This window comes from Gracilinanus agilis, chromosome 1 (genome assembly GCF_016433145.1).
Source record: "Gracilinanus agilis isolate LMUSP501 chromosome 1, AgileGrace, whole genome shotgun sequence".
Lineage (NCBI taxonomy): Eukaryota > Metazoa > Chordata > Mammalia > Didelphimorphia > Didelphidae > Gracilinanus > Gracilinanus agilis.
In genome coordinates, this window is record NC_058130.1 from 614,682,175 (window position 1) to 614,689,568 (window position 7,394).

A 7,394-nucleotide genomic window follows, 5' to 3' on the forward strand; every position below is an offset into this window, starting at 1 on the left:
GCAAATAAGAGTGATAAAATAGGATAATCTCTTTCAAAAGTAAGTCTCATACAGATACGATGAATTTGGAGAAACTTGAAAAGGAAGCCTTCCTTATATGACCTCTGCATAAGTTTAGTGAAGTAAGTGGAACTTTTATATCAGTTTAGGTGAGAGGGAATGAGGACGTGAATTGGTTAAGAGGCTGTTTGAGTTTTTGGAAAGGTGATGAATGTGAGTAATATTTCTTTTCAGATATGCTTTAAAGAGTCGCTAGTTTTTTGTCACTTTTGTTGAAAATCTAAATTCCATTCTACTTATTTCAATGTTTTGTTTTTCAAGATATAGGAAAAGGCCTTCCAGTTGAGATGTCAGTTTGAAAGACTGTAGAGGAGACTACTTTTCCCAGACAGGCTCCAGCAAAGAACTTCAAAAAACAAACAAACCAAAAACCTAGACAGAAGAATGATAAAAAAAATAATCCAAAGAGAAACATCATTAAGTTGCTTTAACCAGTCCAGAATTACATGCAAATCCTAACCCCCCCAAAACAGCTAGAAGCTATGAATGCTAGAAGATGTATCTTGCCAGGAAAGCTGGCATGAACTCAAGTGAAAAGGCTAAAAGACTAGAAGTAGTACCCAGATCAAGGAGGTCCTGGGGAGAAGAGTTAAAGAGGGGAAAAAGAGAAAGCTAAAGCAGTGCCCACACTGGGTAGGTGGGTTGGTGGAGGTTGGAAGCAGGAAAGAGAGTGTGGAAATATCCTGTAGTACTAGAAAAGCAATATGCCCCAAATAAATACCTCCCAGACCTGAAAATAAAAAAAGAGGTGAACAAAATTGAAAGCAAAAAGTAAGTTGGACTGATAAAATTAGGAGCTTGAAAACATTCCAAAACAACTAAAAAAATCATTACTAATCTTATTTTTATAAAGAGAAAGGTAAACCAATTCACCAATATCAAAAATGAAAAAGAGGAATTCATAATAAATGAAAAGGTAATAAAGGAAATCAATAAAAAAATAGATAATTTAAATAACAACCTCAGGGGTGGGAGATGGGAATTGAACAAGCCATAATGAACTTCCAGAGAAGGAAAAACTCCAGAACCAGAGAGAATTATAATTGAATTCTATCACACATTCAAAGAATAATTTCCAAGATTATATAAACTGTTTACAAAGTAGAAAAGGAAGAGAGCCTATAAAATTTCTGATTCAAATATGGTATCAATCCAAGGACAGACAAAGCAGGGGAAGCCAATATCTCTAATGAGCCATGCTTACTTCAAATCCAGACCTGCCCTAGATTCTCAGACTACTTTTCTACCTTTCAGAATCCCTTTATGTTTTATCATCCTTCTTTAGAATATGAGTTCCTTAAGGGCAGGGATTGTCTTCACTTTTGTTTGTATTTGTATTCCCAGCACTTAGCACATAGTAAGCCCTAAAAAAATGTGCAATTTCTTTCTCTCTCCTTCCCCCTCTCCATCTTTAACTATCTTTTTGTCTATATCTTTATAATTCATAGCAACATAAAATATTAAATAAAATCTTAATAAAGGGGCCTCAGAAATGTGTTTAAAACAATTGTGATATAAAGCAAACCCACACGAATTATGAGCTTTTCTTTAGATTAATGACCAAAGTCCAACATAAAGATTTAAATTCCATTCAAAATACATAATATATAAACTATTTCAGTGTCTACCTAATAAGGTACAAGTAGTACATGAATACGACTATAAAATACTCTATAGAAATATAGACAGACCTAAATAATTAGAAAGTTAAGTTATCATGGTTAGGCTGTGTCAATATAATAAAAATTATATCACTTAAATTTATTCATTCAGAGCCCTATCAGTCAAACTACTAAAGAGTTACTATATAAAGCAAGAACTAGAGGTATGTTAGAGCTGGCTAATATTGACATGGGCATTGTGCAGAGATGGCAGGGACCCTGTACCCCTTAACTCAGGCAGGCTGTCAACAGGGAAATCCCCTTCCTCCTTCCTGCCCTTGTGACTCCCAAGGCAAAAACCATTATCCTTGGATGTCCTTTCCCTGGAGATAGACAAAAGAGATACACCTCAGGGACACACCTTGATAGCCTAAGCCCTGAGGGTCTCAGACAGACCCCCACCCACTGAATGCCTCAGTGCTAGGAGTCATGTCCACACTACTGTAAAGAATATAAAAAGCCTAGAACTGAGGCACTCAGGGAGCAGCCTCCCATGGCTATTCCACTCATGCTGTCTAGCTGGCCATTAATCCTATCTTACTAATACATTTTTCTTTTTACTTTTAAGCTAAGGTTGGAGTTCTCTCATTCTTAAGAAAGGTTTCCTTCCCAAACCCAGGGATTCACCATTTGCACCCCTATAACAGTACTGACTTATAAGAGCCAACTATTAAATTTTGTGTAAACATTTATACATTGGAAATTGGCAAATACTACCAAATGAAGCTTGATTTATTGTTTTGTTGACTGTCTAGACTTAAGAAGGTAATGGAGAAAATGTTAATAATGTATCCTGTATACATTTTCTTTCTGCTGGAGATTCAGGTATTAAACGTTTACCAGCTCATCTCTGACCAGGAGAGATAATAACAAAATTCATATGGAAGAGCAAAAGATCAATAATTGCAAGGGAAATAATGAGGGAAAAAGTAGTAAATTAAAATGGATAACAGTAATAGGTTATTATATCACATGATAAAGGAGGAATCATTAAAACAGTTTGCTACTTGTTAAAAAATAGAAAGCTGATGAATAGGAGAGATTAGGAACAAGATACCTAGAAGAAAACAAAAAGTCATATAGAATTTAACAATCCCCACCCCCTAACTACTGGTAAAAGATCTCACTGCTGGGAAAGCTGTAAAGTAGTCTGGCAAAAATGAGGTTTATATCAAGATCTCATTTTGTATACCACAGTATATCCAAATGGATATAAGAGCAATTTATAAAAAGTCACATTATAAACAAATTAGAGGATCAGGGGAGGAGATTCCTTTCACAATTATGAATAGAGGAAAAATTCTTGACCAAACTAGATATAGAAAGGATACTTTTGATCTTATACAATTAAAAACCTTTTATACAACTGAAATCAATCAAGCTAAACTTAGAAGGAAGATTGTTAAGTATGAAAAATCTTTGTAGCAAGCTTCTGTGATAAAGGTTTCATATCCAAGTTATACTATAAGGAATTGATTCAAATTTATAAGAACCAAAACCATTCTTTGATTTTAAAATTTCATATATATATATATATACATACATACATGCATATTTATGTATATAAAACCAGGTCATTCTCAAAACAACCATATGAAAAATGCTTAAAATCATTATAAGAGAAATATAAATTAAAATAACACAGGGGCAGCTGGGTAGCTCAGTGGAGTGAGAGTCAGGCCTATAGACAGGAGGTCCTGGGTTCAAACCCGGCCTCAGCCACTTCCCAGCTGTGTGACCCTGGGCAAGTCACTTGACCCCCATTGCCCACCCTTACCAATCATCCACCTATGAGACAATATACCGAAGTACAAGGGTTTAAAAAAAAAAAATAACACAATGGTTCTATCTTGCTTTCAGAAGGATGGTAAAACTGACAATAGAAATTGACACTTGGAGATGTGGAAGAATAATGTACAATAATGCCTTGATAGTGGAGTTAAGAACTAGTATAGGTATTCTAGAAAGCAATTTGAAACTATGCTCCAAAAGTTAATAAATTGTATATGCCTTTGACTACCAATAATACTACTAGGCATAAATCTCACAGAGATAAAAGAAAGAAAGGACTAGTATGTGTAAAATATTCATAGAAACACTTTTTAATTGTAGAAGAAAATTGGAAACAAAATGGATGCCCATCAAATGAAAGGTTGAACAAATGACGGCAAATGAATGGAACAAGTTTCATTTATGAAGAAGGAAATAGGAAATTACTACAATATCTTTGCTAGGAAATCCTCAAATGGGGTCACAAAGTGTCGGACACTACTGAAATGACTCAACAATAACAACAATGTTCCAGACACTGTGCTAAGTGCTAGAGATACATAGGCAAAAACAGTCCCTATAATCCAGGGGTATAGAGTCTAATTGTAGGATACAACAAACTATGTAAAACAATCTGCATAGGGAAAGGGAAAAAAATAAGCTTATATAGAAAGCCTACTGTGTGCCAAATACTTTTACAAATGTAATCTTATTTGGTCTTTACAACAATCTTGAAAGGTAGGTGCTTTTTTTTATCCCCATTTTACATTTGAGGAAACAGAGGCAAACAGAAATTAAGTGGCTTGCCCAGGGTCACACAGCTAACACATCATTGAGGCAAGGTTTAAAATCAAGTCTTTCTCACTATCCACTGAAACACCAATAATCAACAGGTAGAAGGCATTAGTTAGCATTAAAGGCAACTGGGAAAAGCTTCCAGTAGGAGATGGGATTTAAGCTGGAATTTAAAGGAAGCTAGTGAAGACAAGAAGTGGAGATGAGGAGGGAAAAAAGTAGAAGACAGCTCATGGGAATTCCTGGTGCTTGTTTAACCATTCACAATTAGTGGGCATTCCTCCAACTTCCAGTTCTTTGCCACCACAAAGAGAGATGCTATAAATATTTTAGAACATATAGTTTCTTTTCCTTTTTCAATTATCACCTTAAGAAAGAAATCCAAGTAAGAAAAGATGAACAGTTAATTTTGGAAAAATATGGAAAGATGTACATGAAATTATGAAGAAGGAAACAAATAGAACCAAGAGAAAATTATACATAGCAACAGAAATATTATTTGAAGAATGATCTGTATATGTTCACCTCCAAAGAAAGAACTGATAAAGAGAAATAAGTAAGACATAGTTTATATGTCTGTTTGCTAAATGATGCCTTCTCTAATGGGAAGAAGGGAGGGAAAGTATTCTAATGTAAGAAACAAATAAATATATTTTTTTAATGCTTGGAGCTTGGAGGCAAAATGTTTAGTGCAAGGAGCAGCATGGAAGTCTGTGCCACTCAGAAATAGAGGAGGTTCTTGCATTGATTTTGAATTGATAGACTGATAAAGGTTTCTCTTTCACATTAGTACAAAGGCTTCAGACAAGGATATTTAAAAATATTTCTTAATATTTCTAAAGAAGGGAGGGGGTACCTTGTCTATTTCCACATGTTGGTATTTATCAAGTTCATGATAATTTTTAAAATGAAGTCTTGGTCAGAAAAAGCATATAATGAAAATGGTATTTCTCAGTCCCCCTTTCCCTCAGAATGCTGACCACCACTCACCAATCCTCTTCCTTCCTTCATAGATAGTCAAAAATATAGCTTTTGAAAAAAATTTTAGCTTTCACCAGATTTTTAAAAAGGAAAAGGAAAAAAAATCATTGAGAAGTTTTAAAAAATTCTTCTAACTGCTCTATGCCAGAAAAATTTCAGAGACACTAATACTTAGAAGGTATTACATACAATGGGTAAAAAATATCATACTTAATGAAAATAACCTGAGAAAATCCTAGGGAACCATATTCCCTTTAGTATTGAAGAGGGCTTTATTCTTTTATAGGAACTGTACTTGGAACAAAGGGATAGGAAAGCTGGAGAAGAGAGGCAATGTGGGAGGAAGTGGGAAGAAAAGTATAGGGAGTGAAGGCAAAGTGATGTGTAGGTGGAAGCCTGCATCCCCAGACTGGATCCAAGTGAAAAATAAGACATCAGCAAGAACTTATACACAGGAAGCCCACTTAACTATGGATGTCTCAGAGAAGAACAATAGCAAGAAAGGTGCTCTGGGGGCATGCTTATCTAGGCAAGGGTTTTAAATGTTTTTTTTTTTAAACAAGACAAACTCAAATATAATCCATAATACTAGGACTGAAGCATTCTGAAGACCAGTTATATAAGGAAACTTTCTCTCACAGGCAGGAATACAAACATGTTTTATTTTTAAAGAGTCATATAGAGAATGTCTAGGCTAGAAAGTGAATCTGCTTAGAACAGCAAGGCTTGGTTTCCTTTCTTTCCCACACTGAGGAAAGCCATTCACCAATTCAAGTAGCATTCATAAAATCATGGCTAGCAGCCATCATCTTGGGAAACTCTTGAATGTGGATATAATTTATTTTAAAATATCACTGATGTGTTTTTGTTACATAACATTTATTTTTAAATATATCCTTCTCTCTTTCCTATCCAGTAAGATATTATTTTTAACAAGGATTTTCTAAAAAAAGGATTTTACCAAAATAACCAATACATTGATTGTGTGTGTGTGTGTGTGTGTGTGTGTGTGTGTGTGTGTGTGTGTGTGTGTGTGTATTCCCACCACCCCAGTCCCTTAATTATGCAGTGAATGGAGGAAGGTTAATTTCATTAGTTTTTCTCCAAGTCCAACTTTGGTCATTGCAGTGCATGATTTCATTTTATTATTTTTCCATCTACCTTATTATGCATGTTTTTCTCTTGGTTCTAATTACAATACTTTGCATTAGTTCATGTAATCTTCAAAGGCTTCTTTGAATTTTTCATATCTGTTATCTCCTATGCTGTGGTAATAGTCCATCACATTTACCACTTGTTAATCCACTATCCAATAAATGGGCATTTTATTTCCGATTCTTTGCCATTGTGGGATATTCTTCGAAGTTCTGAAAGAGGTCAAGATGCCCATTAACAGCCATATTATTTAACATAGTATTAGAAAAGGTAAGAATAGTAGTAAAAGAAGTAAAAGAAATTGAAAGAATCAGAATGGCTAAAGAGATGATAAAACTATCTTTTTTGCATATGATATGATGGTATATATGGAAAAATCTGGAGATTCAACTTTTAGTTGAAACTATCAATAATTTTAGTAAAATAGCAGGATATAAAATTAACCTACATAAATTATTAGCATTTGTATATATTACTAACAAAGTCCTGTAAGAAGAAAATAGAGATACTCCACTTAAATAACCACAGATAGAATAAAATACCTGGGAATATACTTATTAAAACAAACTCAGGAACTATATGAACATAATTATAAAACACTTTATGCAAATAAAGTCAGATCTAAATAAATGGAGAAATATTAATTATATATAGGAAGAGTCAATACAATTAAAATGACAATCCTACTTAAACTAATCTATTCAATGCTGTCCTAATCAAATTATCAAAAAATCATCCTGATGAGCTAGAAAAAATAATAATGACATCCATTTAGAAGAACAAAAGATAAAGAATACCAAAAGAATTAATAAAAATTATAAAGGAAGGAGGTCTAGAAATACCAGATTTTAAATTGTATTAAAAAGCAGTAATTATTAAAACTATCTGGAACTGTCTAAGTAAAAAGGTAGATCAGGGGAACAGAACAGATATATAGCAAGCAGTAGTAAAAAACTATAGCAACCTTGTATT